The sequence below is a fragment of the Oratosquilla oratoria genome, chromosome 29 (assembly GCF_046742065.1).
Source record: "Oratosquilla oratoria isolate Oo_2021 chromosome 29, ASM4674206v1, whole genome shotgun sequence".
In the NCBI taxonomy this organism is placed as follows: Eukaryota; Metazoa; Arthropoda; class Malacostraca; order Stomatopoda; family Squillidae; genus Oratosquilla; species Oratosquilla oratoria.
This window is the reverse complement of record NC_134805.1, coordinates 44,961,250-44,979,010: the sequence shown is the minus strand read 5'-3', so window position 1 is coordinate 44,979,010 and position 17,761 is coordinate 44,961,250. Positions and strand designations below refer to the sequence as shown.

The 17,761-nt window shown below is 44.7% G+C and overlaps 1 protein-coding gene and 1 long non-coding RNA gene across 8 annotated transcripts in view; both read left to right on the top strand.

Annotated features, from left to right (window-relative positions):
- Positions 1–17,761, top strand: part of LOC143040761 (semaphorin-1A-like) — a 666,238-nt gene that overhangs the window by 311,775 nt on the left and 336,702 nt on the right. The gene's annotated exons all lie outside the window — the stretch shown is intronic.
- Positions 6,601–17,761, top strand: part of LOC143040762 (uncharacterized) — a 91,015-nt gene continuing 79,854 nt past the window's right edge. Inside the window, exon 1 of the long non-coding RNA XR_012967748.1 lies at positions 6,601–6,665. This is a non-coding gene — a long non-coding RNA (uncharacterized LOC143040762). The remainder of the gene's footprint in view (positions 6,666–17,761) is intronic.

The window sequence follows — 17,761 nt, the reverse complement described above, 5'->3', positions numbered from 1 at the left end:
CCATATTCCAGTCACGTTTGTGGCCAGTGTTGCGTCCGAATTTCTAATCATGATTAGGGATTGGTCATATGACCCACTCACGATGAACTGTACGTCGGGTCCTGCATCATCGTACAGTAGACTCGTCGTTGAGTGGCGTGGAGGAAATGTAAACTCTACAACTGCCATTAGGCTGTGACGTCATCATGACATCACCCCTGAGAAATATAACGACGCAGAAAAACGTCATGCACCCGTGTTGTTCATTGCTGTTCAATGATTATAACACCCGATGGTCGCTTCCGGGGCTTGTTGTAGACTGAACACGTAATCTGCTTTGGAGATTAAATCGTGTTTGGGGATAAGTTAGCATCGGCGTGGCTTTGCTGTTACTTTTTTATCCATTTTTTTTTCGATTTTCATTTCTGTTTTCTATCTTATTTTCCCTGCGGTTCCATGACGAACCATGGCAGCTCGTATCATGTTTGTTCATCTTTCGTAGTCCCGTGTTCCAGATTGATTCGTTAGGAGTCAGTAGAGTATATCTTGTTCTTGTGGACTTCCATGAGGTCACAGAGCTTCCATGTAAATCTGGTGGTTAATAAAAAGGCGTATTTAAGATCTGAAGAATTCTGCGAATGAGTGAAAGACAAGCGTAATCGTGGTTTCATTTTTTTCATGTTCTCGTCTACCTCCTCCTCCTCCTCCTCCTCCGCTCGTTTTCCTCTCCATCCCTCTCTTCTTCTTCCTCCTCCTCCTCCTCCTCATGTGCACGTTTCCCTCTTCTTCCCTCTCCTGTTCTTCCTCCTCCTCTTCCTTCAATTTGTTTGCTTTCACTTCCTCCTCGTCGGCATCTGAATAAACATTGAGAGTGCGATGAGGTTGCTTGCTTGCCTGCATTCATCGATTTTGAATATGATTTATTCACAACACCTGCTACCTTCTCACTACTGTCATTAGGTCTGTCAGGGCCTACACTACGAACACACACACACACACACACACACACACACACACACACACACACACACACACACACACACACACACACACACACACTCTAAATACACCAAACAGACCACACACAGACAGATACACTCTTTATGTATCCATATTTCCATTTATCTTTCGAATCTTTTCGCTGATTTTCCCTTCATCCTCGTCTCCCTCACATCCTTAACCGCTTACTTTGCGTAGTTATCTATGTATTTGTATGTTTATTTTTTCATTTACTATTCTATAGTTATTAGGACAGCAATCTCCTTGTTCTCTCGCTGCTGTGACGTCATATCGTCTCGCTTATTACTGGCTCCACGTTGGTCACCTTTACCCATACCCTCCCTCCACCCCCCAATACTACTTCTTTCCACCAGGCCACGGGCTGCACTCCTAGAACTATTAATGGCTCTTGGAAAGTTTAGTGGCAGTATTTATTTGCCACTTTTGGGAGTTGCTCTGAATAATTGATGGCTGAATGCAAGAATCTTAAGGGAATGGACTTGAGTCAAGACGGTTGTAGTGAATTACAGAGACCTTGGCTATCGGGAGTGCTTGAGAAGGAGAGAGCTAGGTCTCCCAGTGGTATCTACAAAGACGAGTGTAATGAAGGAGACAATTAATTTTAACTCGATCATTTCACAGTGAAACCGTTCTTGGTTACAGTAAGAGAGGGTTGTATGTTTGCGAGTGTGTGTGTGTGTTTGTGTATGTATATACATATAATTTCCATTGTACCATTGGTACACTGTATGTATGCATATGTCTGTACGTATGTATTGCCTGCGCATACGCACGCATGTACATGTGTGTGTGTGTGTGTGTGTGTGTGCAAGGGAGCGAGAAAGGACGATTAGTTAATTGGAAGTGTATAAAAGTATGGCTGATCAGTCGTTCTATAATAAGGACAGATAATTGAGTAGAGTGGGTATGCAGTTGATTGGCTGTAGTTGGATTAGAGTAATGATTGGTTATGAGGACGTTTGGGTGCCTGGTCACTCTTGCGGGATTGGGGATGATAGGGGCGAGTGATTGGTCAGAGTTGTAAGCCTGGGTGATGAGTATAGATGTAAAGAGAAAAGGAGAAAGCGAGAGAGAGAGACAGAGTGAGAGATTGGGAGGGAAGGAGAGAGAGAGAGAGAGAAAGAGAGAATGGGAGAGGAGAGAGAGAGATTAGTATATTGTTAGCAATAACCATTGGTTCTATCCTTGGGTACAATATCACGCCGAAGAGTTGGATTCAGAGAAGTTTCCAAGAAAAGTTGCACAATGGGGTAAGAGTAGAAGTTAAAAGTGATCAGTATTCTCTTTTTTTGTGGGTGTTGGTCTTCAATCATGAATGATTACTGTGTGTCTCTGGCCCGTAGGGGTGTCACTGAAGTTTCAGATATATAAATATATATATAGTATCCCATACGGGTTGAGAGAGAGAGACAGGGTGACAGAGAGGGAGGTAAAGAGAGAGAAGGGGGTAAAAGAGAGAGGGTGGTGAAGGATATAGGGAAGGGAGAGAGAAAGAGAGAGAGAGAGAGAGGGTGGGGGGTAAAAGAAGGCGCGGTTTAGGAAAAAGCAGAGGTGCCGCGCTGGCTCTGGAGACACGAGAGCCGCGGTAAAGCCATCAGGGTTGGCACTCAGTGCCACGAGAAGTAAGAAAGTGGGAGAAAGCGGGAATGGGGTTGGGAGTCAGCAGAAAGGAAGAAAGATTTTTGGGAGCAGGAGAAAGAGTAATTTACGCATGGGAAGAGAAATTTAGACACAAGGGGGAGCGATGGAGAGAAATTTGCAAGAGTAGTATGGAGCGATTGACAGCTGTGTGACTCCTCCTCTTCCTCCTCCTCCTCCTCCTCCTCCTCCTTATCCTTCTCGTGCTCCTTCTCTTTTCCCTCAGCCACCACTACCACTATATCATCATTATTGTATCAATAGCTGTTATGATTGAGGTGGCAATTGCGTGGGTGGTAGTTATTGTGAGTAGTAAAAGTATGCTTGTGGATGTGATTGAGGGAATTGCTCTGTCGTTCTCATATAACGATCCCAACGTCGGCTCACCGTCAACTTTCTTCTTCGTTTTCTTCTTCTTCGTCTTCTTTCTTGTTGTGGTGGCGTAATCGGAGGCGTGCTGATCTCGCATTCGCTTAGGTGTGGGTTCGAATCCCGCTCTCCTCTTCGACTCCCAGCAGTGACTGTCACCTGTCCCAACAGTCCAAGCGCATAATAAGGCGAAGGTGACGACTTCGGCCGTAGCTACTTACCGTCTCCTGGCGTAGCCTCTTCACCTTATTTTTTTTTTCTTTGGTGTTTTACAACATGCATGAGGGGAGATTCTAGACAATTCTTTCAAGTAGAAATCTACATGCGAGTCTACCGCGGTCCTCACTTGGAGTTGCCTTCGTCGAGGTCTTGATCACGCTGGGAACGACGAGATGATAAACTCTCGCTCTCAAAAAAAATAAAAAAAATAAAATGTTTTTTTAATGTCGCCTTAATGAAACGAGAGCGAGAGGTGACAGCGTCAGCTAGTAGAAGACGGAAGAGAAGGGGATGAAGAAGTGTCTTGGGGGAAAAATGACGAACAACAGTTTGTGGAAGAAAAGAAAAAACAGAGGAAGAAGCTCGGAAAGAGGATTAGGGGATGGGAAGAGGATGATGAAAACAAGGAAGGAAAAGGACTTGGGGAAAGAAAACGGAAGGAGTACAGAGAATGAAAAAGAAGAAGTTGGGGAAAAGAGGAAAAAAGGTAACGACAGGTGAAGAAAATGAAAGGAGAAAGGCTAAGATAGGAGACTGTATATATGTGTGTGTGTGTGTGTGTGTTTTGGATCACGTGTTGGACTCGTGATCAAGAGCTATTTCCCTCCCGGAAGAGAGCTCAGAGCTCATTTATATGACCGATCTATGGGTAATGCTGTGACCTTACACGCGCACATACACACAGATTCCCAGCCCACGAGAGTTGGAGTAACGACTCGCAGTGCAGCGATACTGAAATTATTTCAGCCCAGTGTGTGTGTGTGTGTGTGTGTGTGTATGTGTGTATCTGTCTGTCTGTCTGTCTGTCCGTGTGTTTCCTGGTACACGGCTCGACAAGAAGCGGACTCGTACGTGAGGCGCACAACTAAAAGCTGCCCACGGTCCTTACCAGCGTCGAGCCGCGTTGCGACGCGTCCTTCCGCGTCTCGACCCACCACGTCACGTCCGTTCGCGTCGAGCCCGCGCGTCCGAGCCAACTCTCTGACGCGTTCGATTCCGCGCCCGCGTCCGTGCACCGTAGAGCGGCCAAGTGGAGGGGATTCTCCTCCACCTCCAAAATCGGGGGTTGTTTCGAGTGACGGGAATAAAATGAGTGAATTATGAGTTCTTGTAATGAACTATCGATGCGAACTCGGGGATGTTAGAGTGGAATGGGAGTGTGTAATGAGAATGGAGAGAGGAGAATGAGTATTACGAGTCGAGACGAAGTGTGTAAGTAGAAATCCATTTCGTACCAATGTTAGTGAGATGTTTGTAATCTAAGTGGAGATAAATTTGTATCTTGACTTGTAAACGTCTTACAGTGGTGGGAGAGAGCTTGTCTTTTGGATAAAATCACCTGACGACAAACAGAAAATAATAGTGATAACATTAATGTACATTTTTAAAGCCCAGGATAGGTTAGCGGGGTTTTGGGAATTGATGGGGTTTTTAAATGTGTGCATTGGAGGAAGGAAGGTGGAAACGGGTTTTACGGAGCCATCGAACCCTGATCCACAACTCGGCGCATCCACCTCCACTTCTGCCCACCTCCACATCTCTGTGTAACACTTCCACTCCACAGCACTAGGATCCTTGTCCCTCCCATTGTAAACTCCGTCATCACCTCACACATATTAAGGATCACCTCCACACTCCATGTTGGGTGTTCGTGGAGTGTCTCGAGATGTCTTGTGGGTGCTGCTTACCTTCCTCCTCCTCCTCCTACTCCTTTTCATCCTCTTCTTCGTCCACCTCCTCCTCCCATTTAATTTCTTTTCTCCCTCCTTTTCTTCTTGCCTTCCTTCGACTTCACCTCCTGTCCCACTCCTCCTCTTCCCTCCTCATCCCTCCCCCTCTACTTATTTCTCTATCTCCCTCTTTCACGCATCCACAAGCGGGTTTTCACTTACGATTCCTGAAGTTATTATGAAACAGAAAATCCCGACCTAAGACGGGAGATTCAATCTTGACACAAAATCGGAAGAAGTGATTCAGCATGGAGAGGGGGCGGGTTTCTGAATATGAATAATTTGAAACTGAAATTAAAATTCTATTTTCCCTCTGTTCAGACTCGCTCCCCCCCCTCTCTCTCCCTCTCTCTCTCTCTCTCTCTCTCTCTCTCTCTCTCTCTCTCTCTCTCTCTCTCTCTCTCTCTCTCTCCCTCTCTCTCAACCTTGCAGTTCATCTAAATAGAATCGATAGTTGATAGCTGCAACAAATATATACGCTTAGTAGACTACCGGGTTGACTGTATCGTTAGATATCACTTAATGGTTAAATGGAATTTCTTTATATAAATAAATTGTCTGAGTGTAGCTAGAGATAATCTTGGAGTATTGTCCATTAAAAAACACAAGTGGGTATCTCGCAATGCCGAATTTTGTACATTCGTCTGATATCAACCAATAATAAAGCTTCCCCCTCCTCCACTCCCAAGAATGGGGGAGGTGATGTAGTAGTCCTGTAACCGGTCATCTGTAAGTCGGATTGAGCAGGTCGTTGTCTGGTAGTTTGTTTTTAACAAAAGTGGACTCAGGACCAGACGGGCTAAGGCCCTTGTAGCACGGAAGAGTTTGTCTGTGTGAGTGACCGCGCCGGAGGGGCAGGGGCCGACCCGTCCTGTCTCCTGATTGGTGCGTTTACGCGGCCGCTTGCCCGCCCTGGCCAGTGATTGGCTCATTTACGCACGTACCGCCGAGGAAGCTGCCAACAGGTGCAACGACTTCTTAAAGGGTAGATAAATATTATCATACACACATGCACATATGTACACGTTCGTTTGCCTGCGTACGCTTTAAAGTTTTTTGCTTATTTACTAATTTAGGTATGTAATCAATTATGTATTATTTGTTTGTATAATTAACAGAGGAAGGATCATAACTATTGTTTATATAGTACAGTTTTAGAACTAACGGTTGCTAAGTTTTTATGGTTTTCATATTTCCTAGTATGGCTGGTATGTTGATGTTTTTCTCATTCTTTTTTTCTTCTGTATTTACGTATGGGTCCAAGATCAATGTTTGTGCTCGTTGTATTCTTATTAGCAAGAAACGAATTTGTGTTTTCATTGGTACTGTTGTGCATAAACGATGAAGTGTTATTGATGTATTCACCTGAACTGCTACGGAGAGGTTGGTTTCCACACACACAAACACACACACACACATGAATAAAATCGTCTGGCGGCAACCAGAAAGAACAGAACTATATTAGTCGTTTGTTGGTTTTCTCTTCGCAACGCTTTCTCTAGGAAGACTTGCTCATCGGTTGAAAATTTTATATAAATTTCGGGGTGTGTGATTTTTGACCATTTTATTTTTCCTTTTGTGTTGGTGGTTTGTATGTGAATTTTTCTATATTCGTGTTAATTGTTTTTATTTTTTCGTCTTTTACAGGTAATTGTGAGAATTAACCTGAGGAGGGAACTGGATTTCGGCCAAGATAGGAATGGACGAATGGTAACGTACCCAACACATGAAGTATTGTGGAAACTTCAAAAGTACATGTCTGTTACTTTACCCTGGAAATTATTTTAATGACGGTGGTAGAAGACTGAAAGATGAAGTCTGCTTGCACGACATGCACCAGTTGATGACTCGGTGGAGGGTGAGGCTGAGTGTTGCAAGAAGGAGCACAGAGCAGTGGTGTCATGTCATCATTGCAAGACGCCGCTGCAACATTAGTGACGCAGTAGTTTCTTTTGAGGGTACCCTGCTCACAAGTCAGCATTCTCGTGCTGTTCAGCATTTAGTGTGTTTCTCTCTCTCTCTCTCTCTCTCTCTCTCTCTCTCTCTCTCTCTCTCTCACACACACACACACACACACACACACACACACACACACACACACACTTTTCCTGTATCTCTCCTTCGCCCTCTTCGTCACCCAACTACGCACGCGTGCGCGCGCACACACACACACACACACACACACACACACACACACACACACACACACACACACACACACACACACACACACACACACACACACTCCCCCTCTCCCACTCTGCCCCTTGAGTATTGACGATATAGATTATAATTATGCAGTCAGTCTAGGCCTGGGCATTAGTGACATCCCCCACGGACCAGAGTCACGCAACAATCTCTTATGATCGGAGACTAATCCTAGCTAAAGAATGCTAATCACAATTAACTTCCCGTCTTATTACTGGTCTGTATGGCTATTCTCTTCAGTACAATGTTGTCCCCAAGGACAGAAACGCTGGTTACCACAGGGAAATATAAACTTCTCTGGTATGGGATATTGACTGTACTTTAGGGATTCCAGGGCAATAGTTTAGGGACTTTGGTAAGATTAAGGACTTCAGGGCAGTGGTTTAGGGATTTCGGGGTAGTAGTTTAGGGAATCCAGGGCAGTAGTTTAGACAATCCAGGGGAGTAGTTTAGAGGCTACAGGACAGTAGTTTAGGGACTCCAGTGGAGTAGTTTAGGAACTTCTGGAAGCTTAGGGATGTCCCTGATAGTGGAGAGGTGGGATAAAGAACTTCGTCCTCAAGTCCCAAGGTTCATTCCCAAAGGAGGAGGAGGAGGAGGTGAGGAACAATAACCATAAGGGATCATTTGTTTTTCTCAGATCCATCTTGTCCTTCGTCTGGCTTCGTTTGACTTTGTGTGTGTGTGTGTCTGTGTGTGTGTGTGTTTGTGTGTGTACATACGCTGCTGTGTCCGTGTGTTTGTCTTATCTCGAGTGTTTGTTTTCACTGGCCATCCCCTTGTCCCCGCCATTCTTGACCCAATCCATTTTAAATCTTCACGACAGGTTCTCTCCATGGAGTAGATGGACTTCATTGTCTTTGTCCACAAACACACGCACACACACGCGCGCGCACACACACACACACACACACACACACACACACACACACACACACACACACACGCACGCACGCACGCACACACACACACAAACGCATACACACACACATACACACACAAACGCATACACACACACACACACAAACGCACGCACACACACACACACACACGCGCGCGCGTACCTACGTATCTACGTGTGGCGCTGAATAACCCAAAGGCTTTCATGTACCTGTTAAAAAAAAAACTTGAGTCGGAAGAAAATATGTAGAGGCTGCCACCTGGCTGAATGGGCAAATTGGTCTTAATTGCTCCCATTCTTCCCCGGCGGGAACACTCCCACAGGAATTTTATTGCCCCGTTTTATTGCCCTTATTAGCGACTTTGGCAACCGCGCCACAAGTCTCACGGGCTCTTATTTGTTTTTCTCCCGGTCTCTCACGTGTTTGGGGTTTGCTGTACGCGCCTCCCCCCCCCCTTTTTTGGGGGGGAGGGGGGGATTGAGTATAGGTTTTTGATCTGTAGGGTTTTTGGTTCATCTCTTTCACTTTCTGACACTTATACTTCACCATGTCTGTCATTTACATTTTTTCCCTCTTCGTCGCTTCCTGTGACATGTCGCTCTTCCACTATCACCGTCAATACCTCCGTCTTCCCTACAACCACCATCACCACTTCCACCACATCAGTCACACACTGTTACCACATTCCCTCCACCTTCACCACCATTACAACCACTACCTCCACTACCTCCACCACTTCCACTTCCCCTTCCTCCTCCATTTCCTCCTCCAGCATCGCACTCGTGTGAGCAAAAAGAAGAGAATCCACAAGGATGGCTTAACGCGTCATTAATCCAACTGAAGCTTCAGGAGCGCCTGAAGGCCCATAGCCCCTGAAGTTTCCTTATACCCCCTCCTTCCCTCCCTCCGACTTCGACTTCTTCGTCGTCCACTTACTCCTTTTTTCTCAGCGTCTTTCTTGGCCTCCTCATCCTCGTCTATCTCCTCCTTTATTTGTTTGTTCCTTTCTTCTCCTCCTTTTCTTTCTCTTGTTCCTCCTCATTTTCTTCCTCCTGTTCCTCTTCCTCCTACTCCTTTGTCTTCCTTTTCTTCCTCCTGTTCCTCTTCCTCCTACTCCTTTGTCTTCCTTTCCATCTTTTTCCTCTTCCACTTCCCTCATATTATGTCCTCTTCTTCCTCTTCCTCCCATTCCTTCTGTTCTTCCTCATCTTCCTTCTTCCTCCTGTTTCTTTGTGTACCTCTCCATCCTCCTCCTAGCCCGGTGTTGGCGCTCCGAGTGACACTGTTACTACTTCCCCACATCTCTCATCCCTTTCAAGATTGATGAATTTTGTGGCGGTGCCCGACAGGCCCAGTCGCGAGTCGGTGGCGTCGGCGTCGTCAGCGGCGGCGGCGGCGGCGGCGTTAACCGTTTTGTCGTCTCGCGTCTCGATCAGATGGCTGGGCCTTGGCCAAGGCGAGTTTCTCCTCTCTTCGCCCGGACTTGTGGCAAGAACAGGAGGAAGAGAGGAGGACGGAGACAAGAGGAAGAAGGAGAGAGGATACGAGGAGGGAGACTGAGAGGAAGGAGGAGGAGGAGGAGGAAAGAGACGAGAAGAAGGAAGAGGAGGAGGAGGAAGACGGATACAAGGGGAAGACAGAGATGACAAGGACGAGGGTAAAGCCATAAGGGTGGAGAAGGAGGAAGACAAGGGGAGAGAAAAGAGGAAGGAAAATGAAGATTTTTTTTGTGTGTACAGGAATAAAAAGAAAGAAACGTTAATGGGGAAGGGGAGTAGGAGAATATGGTGGTGGTGGTGGTGGTGGTGGTGGTGGTGGTGGTGGTAGCGGTGGTGGTAGCGGAAGGTTATACGAGTAAGGATAATGGATAAAGACTGGAGGAGAAGTCGTATTTCCACGCTGTCCTTGATTTTGCAGCTAACCATCCATTCTCCGGCCTCGTCTATCTTCCCGCGCTCTCCTCTCCTGGTAGTCCTTACCTGGAAAAATAATAACGAAAAGAAATAGAATCGATAAAATAAGTAAAATTTATATGAAATAACAAGAATAAAATAAGATGATAAGATTAGATAGAAGTAAAATAGAATTAAGTGAAAATAAGTACAGGTATGTCGTAGTGCTTTGATTTATAGAAATATTAAAGTAATGTCGTAGCACATTAGTAAATTTGTTTGTAGAGGATCTCAGTGATCGAAATATACAGAACTTTCGACATTAGTGTCTTCTTTTTCCGACGGTGGGATAAAAAGTTATAGAAATATGTTAAATTCGGACATCACGTTGCTCTTAAAGAAATTAGAAATAAGATAAAAGAAAAGAAAATTAATATGAAATAAAACAAATTGAATTAAGATAACAGTTGCATCATAGTGTGGTATGATTAATGAAAGTGTATTAAATTCGGAGATTATGTTGTATAAGCTCTTGGCGAGTGTCAGGGACGGACGTAGAAGCGATGATACTGTTTGTAGTGGAGACCGCCCAGCTGGTGTCCTTAAGGTCTCAGTTCGAATCCAGCGTTCCATAGGGATACAACTGCTTGTTTGCGATGCATTCCTAATTGTATTTGTTCTGTCGTTCAGTCGTTTCTCCTTTGAATAACACTAATTAAGTGGAACATAATATTCCCTGAGGTACTCATCGTTACAATGATACAGACGTACATGCATACACATATGCATGCATAAATACATATGTACATACACACATGCATACATACATACATTGATAAATTCGTTCATACATACGTATGTACCAAAAGGCTTTCTTCCCCTTATATGGGGATAGCCGAGTCACAGAATGCGATCACTTGGACACAACTGGGGGCTACTGGTAATATTAGTAATAGTCGTCTATATGGACAGCGTCGTTATTTAATACGGTAATGACAATATTAATAGTAATAGTGGTAATAATAATAATGATGATAAAGGTAATAGTGGTAATGGTAATGATGAATTCGAGTCACTGTCATGATTTTTTTTTTTTTTTTTTTTACTGTGGATTTAATGTAGTATGCCCTTACTACGAATAATAGTGAAAAGGAAATTGATATGTGAATAAATAAAGAAGAAAAGGGGAAAGAGGAGAGAGAGAGAACAGTGCTTGTCTGTGAGGGCACCTTGTCGATGCACCTGAAGAACTTGACTCGCCCGGGTCATGAGTCACACACCAAGCCTACTTCGACACACACACACACACACACACACACACACACACACACACACACACACACACACACACACACACACACACACACACACACACACACACACACACACACACACACACACACACACACACACACACACACACACACACACACACACACACACACAATTGGATGCGGAAAGCTACAACTGCGGGTCACTACGAGCATAGCTCATCTCCCGCAAAATACAACTAGGTAAATACACTCTCCCCCACCCCTCTTTCTCTCTCTCTGTCTCTCTCTCTCTCTCTCTCTCTCTCTCTCTCTCTCTCTTTCGTTCTCTCTTTTGAAAGTCACCTTCCGGAAATGTAAAAGCTCCCCCCTCCCATACACACTCACCACCCATTTCCTTTCTTCCAGGAATCCTTCTACCATCCGGTCACCTTGGTCCTTAGGCCCTTCACTTCCATTCATCACCTTTCCGGAACATCACTCCTGCTCTTGGTCACTTCATCAGCTTTGCACAAACTCTCTTCTCCCCTCACATTCGCCTTTCCCTCCCCCCCCCCAGCTGCTCTTGTTCTCAACTCTGCCCTCCCCACTTCTCCCATATTTTTCCTCGATATAATATTAATGAAAATATAACAAACCGAATGCATTACGAGGGACAAAAGATTTAGCATTATTTTTAGCCAGTTTTGTATAATTTCGGCTGTTGTCTAGCATATTCCCGCTTGAGAAATCTAGTCATCCTGTTCCCTGATCTTTCCGAACCTTCTCCTTGGGCCTTCCTCGTTTTACCGCTAGGTGAACATTCACCTTACCGTATCCTTCAGGATCTCGCTAAACCACGGAGCATCTTTCCCATTTTGCCGCGTGGACCTCGTTTTCTCATGTTATTCCTAATACTTATTCTTTCCTTCTCGTCCTAATCATCTTCCTCGTGCTATTCTTCCTCATCCTCTTCCTCCGTTTATCCACTTTGTTATGCACTTATTTCTCCTCCGTATTTTTCCTCTTCTCCCTCTTTCTCATGTTCTTGCTTATCCTTCTTCGCTTGCCCCCATCCCCTCCCCACCCCCCTTCACCCACTGCCCACCGCTCCTTCGTCTCTCTCTCTCCTTGACTCTGCCCATTTCCTGAAGAATTTCCGCAGTCGGGACTTGCCCAAGTAGGTACTCTTTGCACCCACTCATGGACCTGCTCTGAGCTATCACCTCCGACACCTCATCCCACAGGCCCAGGTCTTATGGCGCCCTCCGGAGTGTTGCTGGTCTTCTCTCTCATTTTTATGTGTTGGGCAACTCAGTCTCCATCGGGCCATGCGTGCCATCATTATTCATTTCGAAACTTGAAGCTTTTCGGTTTTTGTGTGTGTGTGTGTGTGTGTGTGTGTGTGTGTGTGTGTGTGTGTGTGTGTACTTTGGTGAAACCTTGTAAGAAATGTTTATTCTACTCAGCACCAGGGAGCCATATAATGATTGTAAGTGGTCTTTTTTGTGTGAGAATGAATAAATTGTTATAACTGGTGGAGTATCCCTTCACTTGGTCATCTCATAAGCGAGGTTTGGCAAAAGAACTTGACCATACATGGTCCGCGCGGTCTCCCCGAGTTTAGATTGAGTGCGCATGCGCGTGGCCACCAACCCGATGACTAGCAGGCACTTGAAGTTGGAAACGACAATTATTGTTTTTCATGTTGTTTTAATTTTCTATCAGAGTTATTTGGTACATAATGATATTGGATGTTTTATACTAGGCAAGGGTGTTTTGAAATAGCTATATGTAAAAAAAATTGACGTGCAGTATTGATGGTAAGTTAAGTTTAGAAATTATCAATCATCTGTTTGTTAGGTCTACGTATGCTGCGATTGTCAAAATATATTTGTGTGGTATGTAATGGTTTTATTCGCACGCTTTGTGAAAACGAGATTACGGTACATGCTGTCACTCAAAACTTCATGCAGAGCTACTACATGATCATGAGATACGACTCATGCAGTCACTATTACAATAGACGTCGTTTCGGGCATGGAAAAAGTATTACGTGAGAGTAGAGGCTGGTTATGCTGACTGTTGCAGATGTTATGTTGTAACGTTTACAACACATGTATAGTGTGACTGTCGCTTTTGTAAAACGACATGTTTTATGGCAGTGGGGTTTTAGTTCATGTTTTACAAGTTTTATGGTTCACACATGTTAAACAATTCGAAAATACTCCGCTGTGAGGTAGGGTCGAGCTGTCAATATGGAAGTGTTTACAACAAGAATGTCATTTTGAATAGAAAGAGCAATTATGACTTTTTTTTTTTATTGAGATATTACTGCTTGCGCTCCCTTTAAAAGTACCTCTAGTTTAATTTCTTCTCTTAAGTTGTGCTGAATATGAAGGGGTAAGGAGGAAAAGGTAGTTGTAATGGGAAGCGCTAAGAAAATGACAGTGATGAATGAAGAAAATGGAGGGGAAATAAGGAAAGATGAGGTGAAAGCAGTTATTAAAATGATGAAAACAGGTTAGACACCTGGGTTGGATGGGTGTCATGCGGAGTGCCGAAAAAAGGGAGGTACAGTGATGGTGGACTAGCTGGTGAGGTTGTTTAATGTTTGTCTAAAAGAGGGTAGAGTGAAGGAGGACTGGAGGAGTTCCTGTATAGACCCACTGTACAAAGGAAAAGGGAACAAGTGTGAGTGTAGTAGTTTGAGAAGGATCAGTTTGTTGAATGTAGTTGGGAAGGCTTATGGGAGGGTTTTTGATTGAGAGGATTAGGAGAGGAACAGAGGGAGTAATTGGTGAGGAACAGTGTGGGTTTAGGACTGGTAAGGGTTGCGTGGATCAGATTTTTGTGGTAAGCCAGATATGTGAGAAAGCTTTAGGAAAAGATAAGGATTTTTTGGGGGCCTTTATGGATTTGGAAAAGGCTTATGACAGGGTAGATAGGAAATCACTGTGGGAGGTATTGCAGATATATGAGATAGGAGGAAAGCTGTTAAGAGCAGTCAAGAGTTTTTATGAGATTAGAAGAGCCTGTGTTAGAATTAAAAATGGAGAGAGTGAGTGGTTTGAGGTAAAGGTGCGACTTCGCCAGGGATGTGTTATGTTGCCCTGGCTGTTCAATTTATACATGGATGGGGTGGTGCGACAGGTAAATACAAGGGTAATGGGCCGGGGATTGGAGATGGTTAAGGAAAAATGGGAGATAAGCCAGTTATTGTTTGCTGACGACACTGCGCATGTGGCAGGGTCAGAGGAGGAATTAAGGAAGTTAGTGACGGAATTTGGGAAAATGTGCAAAAGAAGGAAGTTGAAGATAAATGTGGGTAAAAGTAAGGTGATGAGATGTACAAGGGGAAAATGTGGCAGTAAATTGGAAGTGAGTATTAAGGGAGAGAGACTGGAGGAAGTGGATAGCTTTAGATACTTGGGTGCGAATGTGGCGGGAAAGGAAGGAGTTGGGGTGGAGGTAGAATGTAGATTGAAAAAAGCAAGTAAATGCCTTGGGGGATTGGAAAATGTAATGAGAAATAAGCATGTGGGAATGGATACTAAGAGGAGATTGTATGAAGGCGTGATTGTGCCGACAGCATTGTATGGGGCAGAAACATGTCACATAAGAGAGGAAGAGTTTAAATGTGTTTGAGATGAAATGCCTGAGAAGTATGATAGGGGTTACTAGGCTGGACATAGTGAGAAACGAGGTGAGGAGAGTGGGGTGGAAAGGGATTTGAGATGATGAAAGAAAGAGTATTGGGATGGTTTGGACACATGGAAAGAATGAGTAAAGAAAGACTAGTAAAAGAAGTGTGGAAGGTGGAAGGAGTGAATATGAGGGGTCGACCAAGCATGTGATGGATGGATGGGGTAAAAGAGGCATTTGGAAAGAGGAGGAATGTCTGTTGAGGTAGTAAGGGAGAAGACAGACAATAAGGGTGAGTGGAGAATTCTTGTGTATGGATGATGCTGTGATGCATGGAAGGGAGTGGGTGGGGGATGGGGGTTGAGTATGTGTGAATGGTATTTTGACGCAGGGCGAAAGGATTCCTTCCCGTCTTCTCGTTTTCTGCATGAGGGGACGGAGAGGGGGGGTGGTCGCCGATTAAATGAAGCTGCCTTGCTGTGGATGTGCTGTGTCTTGCTTCATTGCTTCTGACCCAGGGCAGTGGGCAAGATGCAAGGATGACCCATCATCCAGGAGGAACCAAGAGGTGTATGTGGGGATGGAATGGGTGGGAGTGGATTTTATATGCCTTTGTTTTTTGCTACCTCCCGTGTAAGGGGGAAAGGGCCGTTGATATATAAAGTTATTTTTAGTAGCATACGGTACGGTTTTCATTCAAGCTGTTGGCTTCCCGGAAAGTATTGCATCAGCACATAACCAGTTCTACCGAGGTTTTTGATTAATATGCAGAGCAGGTTATAAATAATTTTCACGTGACCCTTGACAAGTCTATGGCTTGACCTTTACTATTATCGTGGTACTATTAGTTTGCTTATCTCGCAATATGTGTAAAGATTATGGGGAGACGGTGAGACCACTTACTCTGAGAACGTTGAGTGTAGAGCGGCCCGCACGCCATATTGCAGAGCCGCGTGACGTCATAACGCTGCCAGACAACGCCTATGCTCTCCGTCACAAACGGTCTTATCTCCCGGGCGCTTGCACAACACGCTTGTGCTCCAACGCCCAACGCATACACTCCTACTGCCTCACAACCCCCTGGGTTTCACTTGACTCTTGCCCGAGACACATGGACTACACATGCACGTGCGGATTTCTATCGAAAAAGAATAGACTAGTGTAGCGTGGAAACGAAGTCTTGTTTGTTGAATTACCTTTGTTTTGTGTTGTTTCTTTCGCACACTACCTTCTGCTCCATCACTCCACTTCTTTCCGCGCGCTCTCTCTCTCTTCTCATTAACCACTGTTTTGCCGTTCTCTCATCATCCGTAGTCAGTAATTAGACATCATATATTAAAGTTAATTAGTTCATTCCCCAGAACACAAACCAAGATATACATTTTTTTCATATTTTCCCATCGTATGGACATGTAAACGTGCGCTGTTTCTAGTAGCCTCGGGCACTTCATCATTGCCACCACCACTGTCATTATCCAAAACAATGGTGCTAACATTAGCAACAATATTCACCAGGACTCCCACCCTTAGCGGAAACACTCATCACCTACATCACCACCACCATAATTACTATACTTTCACCACCACCATCATTACTATACCTAGGTCACCACCATCATCAACTCCCTACCACCACCCTCACCATCCTATTCTTTCGTCATCCATCTTTCACTCTGTCCTGTTTAATCAGTATTGTGTTTAGATTTTCATTCTTTATGTTGCTTTCCTATGACTGCAGCTGCAGAGGATCGCATAATCAATTAATTCCAAGTAACTTTTCGCGTTCGTCTCCCTCCCCCCCTTGCTTGTGCTTTCCATTGTCATGGACTCGTACATGACTCATGGTACCCACAGTCACGTTATTGACTCATGCTCCCCACACGCGTGACTTGGGGGGGGGAGGGGGGCGCTAGCAGACCCTATCAGACTGCAGTGTTATCTGACTGAGATCGGGAAGACCCGACACATAGAGGTTCCGTCGTGAATTTAAAGTTTGTTTACATTCGTTAGGGCGAGGACCGTTGCGCGTCGGTTGAGCCTCTTGATCCGGTGACGCGCGCTCGGCGTCGGCTTGGAGTGGATCGTGTAAGACGATTCCATTCAGTTTGGGGGGCGGGGGACGGACTCAGGGCTGAAAGAATGTTTCTGTCGACCGTAATTCCGCGTGTGTTGTACTGAATCTGCTTCCCAGCCGAAGAGAATTGTTTGGTTTGAAAAAAAAGTAATCTTATTGAATGTCACACCTCTGTTGCTCATAATGAAAGTAGCGCAACATTTGTCTATCATTGGCTGGGGTGAGCTCTCCATGTGTGTGTGTATGTATATATACCGCCTCATTATTTTTTATCCAACTTTCATGATCTCTAAAGATATAACATCGATATCTAGATTTTCTTGTGCGTTTTTTCCTCAACAGTTTAACCGTTACTCGTTCTAAGGAGTGATTTAGCATGACATCCTCATTGGGGGATTGAAAATCGTATGCTCTTACTGACGTCTCGCGATGTCTCATAAGGGATTCGAACCGCTTACATTTGGCTTTTCGTTCCCCATGACGCTGATACAGATTCTATTCCAAAATGGGAGGCAAGGTAATGTTTTATTAATTTCCCTTCTCTTCATGTATGTAAATCTCTTGTGACGTCGAAAGAAGGGAAGGGGCTGGGGGTCAGAAGGAGGGCAGGTCTGCAGATGATGATTGTTGATATTGTTGTTGTTGTTGTTATGCAACACATTATGCGATAATGTCATCCAAAGCATTTGTGTTCGAATTGAGGTATATAGCCCCCCTCTTTCCTGGGAGAATGATATCTGTTAATATTTGAAAGGATAGAATGTAAGAAGCTTACCGTTAAATACGGGTAGACAGTTCCTCCCCCACCCGCTCCCCTTCAGCGTAACCGTCACTT